We start from the raw sequence: 6,000 nt of genomic DNA, 5'->3' as shown, positions 1-6,000 counted from the left end.
TTTCGTATTTATGCAAAATACTGATAATAAAACAACATTTATTTTCATATTTTTACTTGTGATCAGCATAAGGAACAAAAGTAGCCAAAGAAAACAAGATTCCACATCTCACTTGTGATTCCAGCTGTAACATGAACATACTGCTTGCAATGTAAGTGTGGTTTTTAGTACGATATTTTGATATAACAGTGGTGGTGTTGTACACAATTTCAACAGCTCAAGTTTCTAATTAATATTTGATAAACACAATGAAAATAATCAACTCCTTACTAGACAAAGAATTTATTAAAGGGCAAAGAAACTACATTAATGCTGTATTATCACACTCTTTGAATTTCTTCCACAGTTGTACTAAAGACATGTGAAATCAAGCATGAAATAATGATATACAACATCATATCCTACACGTGAATAATACCAACATGAGGAGCACCTTCATGAAGAAGATGGTTTCAATTCCTGTACTAATATCTAAACGAGGGAATGAACACTTTAAATTCTAAGCACGCAGCAAAACTCACAACATGATATCAGGAACATTTAAAAAACCACGAATTTCAAAGCACAGAAGGAACCAAAACAAAACTGGCTTTAAATCTCATTTCTCCGCTACTCTTTCTCTCTCAATCTTTCACTCTTTTTCTCGATAAAATGAAAATAAGATTTAAAAAAATGGTTTATGTAAGAGTAAACTGTAGCAATAATAAACTGTAGAAAATGTTTATTTAAATATATTTAATCATTTTGTATGTCTTTTCTGATTGGTTTCATGGTTCAGAATAACTTTAAATAATTTAATTACTTTTATTAGACAAATAATGATTCAATATACATTAATAGTTAACTTAAATATCAGAAGTGTCACTAAATTAGCAAGTATTCTTCAAGTAATTCTTTATGTAATAATAATTCTTTAAATCAGCATTGAAGCAAATCTTTAAATCAGTATAACAGTATTAAGTAATAGTAAGTCTTTAAATCAGCATTAAAGTAATTATTGAAATCAGTATTAAGTATTAGTAATTTTTTAAATCAGTATTAAAGCGATTCTTTTAATCAGCATATCAGTATTAAGTAATAGCAATTCTTTAAATCAGTATATCAGTATAAAGCAATAGTAATTCTGAAAATCAGTATATCAGTATTAAGAAATAGTAATTCTTTAAATCAGTATTCCAGTATTATGTAATAGTAATTCTTTAAATCAACATTCAAGTAATTCTTTAAATCAGTAAGTTTTAAGTTACATGAGGCTATTGTCGAAACTTTTGGTAATATGTGTATAGAGAGATCTGTCATTTCTATGAGTGTAAAACTTCCTGAGAAATAAAACATGATAAAATATAACAATTCACTTAACATATGATAAATTAAGACAGCTTGATCTTATTTCATTGATTAAATCAAAATTTTGCCATTACCTCTTCACTTACTTGATATATTCATATATATATAACAACAAAATAATAATAATAATATAAAATGTCTACTATTACTCTTCTAAAAATTCCGAACATGGATAGTTAATAAATAACAATTTTCGATCACATATTCTTTAAAATGTTCCTGATTAATATGCAAAATTTCCATGTAAGGAATATGATACGGCTTTCTTTTTATTGATCAATAAAAGTAACATATTTATCAATATCTTTCAAGAATTTATTTCACTTTGATTTTTTAAACTTTTAAAAATAAAATACCAAATGAATGGAATTATCTATATTGTAGCAAAGATTTTTTTTTTTTCATATACTCAAGTGATATTCATTCTTAGATTCTACGAATAATATTGCCTATTTCAGCATTTAAAATCTTATTCGTCCTTTAAGGTTTCTTGATTATTATTTCTTTTTTTTTTTCTTTGAATAAAAGTTTTAAAACAATCTCCTTCGAATAATTCTATATCTTGTGTAAATAGCCAAAAATCAAATACATTTTTTTTAGTTTTAGGTTTAGCTTCCTATAAAAAATTATCTGGAATAAATACATATAAAGAAACATCTTGAATAAATAGTCATTAGTCCAAGAGAAAAATTCCGGTATGATTACATGACATATTAGTTTCTTTAGGCACATGATATTTTATTACTTCTGTGTGCTCAAAACCAGATATAAAATTCACAAGTTGCATTGCACTACATCATAAAACGTCAGCAGCAGCAACAGTTTTAATCATCTAACAGTCCACTTTTTCATTCACTTTTTTATCCAATTCATCATCATCAAAAAAAAAAAAAAAACATAACCCCAACACTTATTTTGTATTTTATAAATCACCAACAAAAAATCTTACCAAAAGAGAAGAATTTGGATTTCAGTGCCAGAGCGACTACTCATCTGTCATCATTTTTCATACATTCACCAAAATCGAAATGATGTCTAACATTGCATTTAGGAATAAATAAAAAAGGAAGTTGAAATTTGTTCCCCACTGAGACTGTTGGTAGAGAGGTCAGAACCTAGCAAGCTTGTAAACTAAAAGAGAAATCTTTTTTACCCTTCTCATACATTCCCTTCTGTCAGATCGTATACCTCGTTCATTCAGGACACGTGACCTTGCAGGATTTTTACGCTTGTCTTTTACGTAACATTGCATTTCTTATTACCCCTGTTTTTCCCCTTACTTTCCAGGTTCAACAGGTGCTTCACCGCGGTTTTCAAAGAGGTGTCAAACCCCCTGGAGAAAGAGGCATACCTTCACCTGGTGTCTTGGGTAGGAGGGAAGTTGCCCTGCGGTGGGGTTCCTGGTTAAATAAAGAAAAGTAAGGCGCGTCACAGCCCAAAATGACGCCATTGTATGCAAAAGTTGTGGCTAAATTTACGACAACTATTGTGCACAGTGTTTTGGTGTAGGGACAAAGAGGGAAAATGTTATTGGATTTAGGGCAATTTTTATTCAGGTCGCTTGTCTGAAGAATAACGAGTTAGAATACAATTTTGAAAGTAAGTAAGGCATATCAAAAGTGTTTCGAAATTTTAAGGAAGTAAAAATATCTTATGATTTTCATAATTTAGTGTTCGGGAAAAAGAAAGAAAGGAAAAAAAAAAAAAAAAAAAAAAAAAACTATTATTTGGAAAAGAGATGGACATTGAGAAAGAAAGTTGTATCTCATTTTTAAAAAGTTTAACAATTTTCCATGCAATTTTTATAAACATTCTCTCTACTGACGTCCAGAAGAAAAAAGAAAAAAAAATTTTTTTTTTTTAATCTTTTAATCTTGAGTGAATAATATTACATTTGCTAAATTTTGGCAGAAGTAAATCATTATAAAGCTATTAAAACTTATAATGTACTTTCTGTAATTTGTATGTAATAAAAAAAATAATCTTAAAAGGTTTTGATAAAAAATTACAATAGCACTACTTGAGAGTTTTGGTTTGTAAACTTTTAATCTCATCTTAATAATTATCTGATTTCTATCACAAACTTTTTATTGAATATAAGAATAATTTTGCTAGGTGAGTTTTTTTTCTCTCTCTCTCTCTCTCTTTCTCTCCTCAAGATTAAGTTACTTTATTTTAAACCTGGACTTGGTATGTATCCCGTTCAGCATTAACTGAAAATTAGCCAAGGTATCAAATGTTAATTCAGAAACAAAAAGAATCATTCTCTTGTCTCTGTCAACTGAAAAGAAATTACGCGTATGAAAGTAAATAAAAAGGGAAAAATTCTCATACTGCATTGTATTAAATAAGCATTAACTCTTAAGCCTGGATAATGCCAGAAAACTATATAAAAGTTTATTACGTTTTAAATACATGACTATAAAATTATTAAATGGTTTTCGTTTGATTTTACATACAGAAATCACATGAAAAATAAATTTTTAATTAACGTAATGTTTCTTGATAACCATTGATTGCGTTGATGATCTTTGCGTTACTTCTAACTCAAATAGGAAAGAGTTTGATATAGAAAAAAAAGATGGATCATTTATTCGTTTTTTTTTTTCTTTTAAATTTCTCTTTATCGAATTCTTTTAAGCATCCTCTCATTATTTCTAAAAAAAATAAAAAAAATTAGCTATTCCACCGAAGAACCGTCGAGTAAGGGGGTCTGTTGCACGTTAAATCCGTCCTGACCAAACGTCCTCCCGCTGGTGTGGTGTGGAGAGGCAGGTGCCAGCTCAGGTGTCGTCCTCGTCATCTGACCGCGGTTCAAAATTACGAGGTCCGTCCCAAAATAGCCCTAGTGTTGCTTTAAACGGGACGTTAATATAACTAAACTAAACTAAAACTAAAAAATTTAAGTATACAAACTCGCTGTTTGATTTGAAAAAACTGATAAAGAAATGGATCTTGAAATTGAAATTCCATTAAAGCCCTAATACTTTAAACAAGGAAAGAAGAAGGGGGGGGGATAACTTCTCATGAGTGATTAACAGGATTTCATTATTTTGACAGGATTTCATTCATCTCATAACATTATTTCATTATTTTGATGAAATATTAAATAACTAAATATAAAGAGATTCCGATTCTTTCCAAAAACTTATTTATGGCTATAAACGACCATTTGAACTTTTCTTTTAGAATCTTGATTCCTGAATTTTCACAATCGTAAGACGAAGATATACAAAGGATTTTGTATCTGCTGGTTCAGGGGAAAGAGCTGAAAGGGCAGAAGGGGAAAATCTTTTGGAATTTGTTTAGGTAGGGGAACAGGCGAAGGTTGCGTCAGTCGTTAAGTCAGGTTTGTCGTAACGTTACCTGGCTTTTGGATGTTACCTTTTGTTCGAATTTCTTTTCTCCTTTCCACAAAGGAACAGATAAGAGAAGATAGGAACTAAGGTTCCTCCTTTCTTTTGTACTTAGATATCACCCCTGTGAGAGCATACGCAGCTGAATTCTAAAGGAAAAATGCATTTACTGTAGTGCCTGAGGCTTCCTTCCTCTTTTAACTGACTTCAATGCCTTTAACCAAGTTCGTGAAACTGTCTTTCATACGAATAAAAGCTGTGGTTAAATAAATGATGTTAGTGACAATTCGTGACTTAGAAAAATGGAAGCACTGGTTACATGTTTCCGAAAACGGACAACAAGCTCAAAGTAAAAAGAAATACAATTCATCATTACAGAGAGAGGTGAAAACATTTAGAGCAAAATTTGAATTCCAAGAAAAATTGTGCGTTTAACCAAAAAAAAAAAAAAAAAGAAAAAAAAGAAAAGAAGAAAAGAAAGAAAGAACTCCACTTTGCTGCAAATCTGAGATCTAGAAGATATTTCATCAGGAAAAGAAATAAAAAATAGCCCTTCTCTCATTTCTTTCATTCTAATCTCATATCTTTTTTTTTTCTATCATCCATTTAAAAAAAAAAAAAAAAATTCTTTAATTCTGTCTCTCGCTTTTCTCCCTTTTCGCTTTTTTTCTTTTGAGTGGTTTCGCAACGAGAAATTCATTAAAGTAAGCAATAGTAAAATAAAACCTAGAGTCAGTTGCAATTATTCCACTAAACCTTTAAAAAAAAAAAAAAAAAACTCTTTAACATATGCAGTCATGTAGCATGCCAAAGCAACGAATATTCAAAAACTAAATAGGAACTGTAAATTTTTGTGTGGTTCCGATTTCGCATATTGCTTGAAGAAGATAACGCCTGATAACAATGAATCTACAAAAACGAAATTAGCATCAAAAAAAGTTTCAGTGTACGTACAAAATGAAGTATTAAAAGGCTAATCACTCTAACGGTCTTTTAAATATAACAAATATTGAGCCGTGAAAACTGTAATCATAAAACTGATAACACTTTTCTGACAGAACACCGGTTAAACCCGTAATCCAAAATGGAAAACTGTTTTTGAAAATCAAAAACTGTTGCGCTGCTGCTTGTTATAACCTAAAGAAAAAAAAAACAGTATGGTAAATAAAATATATAACTTTTAGTCACAGAAAAACAATTTCCACGTCTACCACTAGCTCTTAGAGCACACACCATTCATGAGAACTTACGCTAAAGCATGAATCATAAGTTAAGCTGTTTAAAGAAGGCTATGAGT

This window comes from Argiope bruennichi, chromosome X1 (genome assembly GCF_947563725.1).
Source record: "Argiope bruennichi chromosome X1, qqArgBrue1.1, whole genome shotgun sequence".
Lineage (NCBI taxonomy): Eukaryota > Metazoa > Arthropoda > Arachnida > Araneae > Araneidae > Argiope > Argiope bruennichi.
This window is presented reverse-complemented; position numbering follows the sequence as displayed.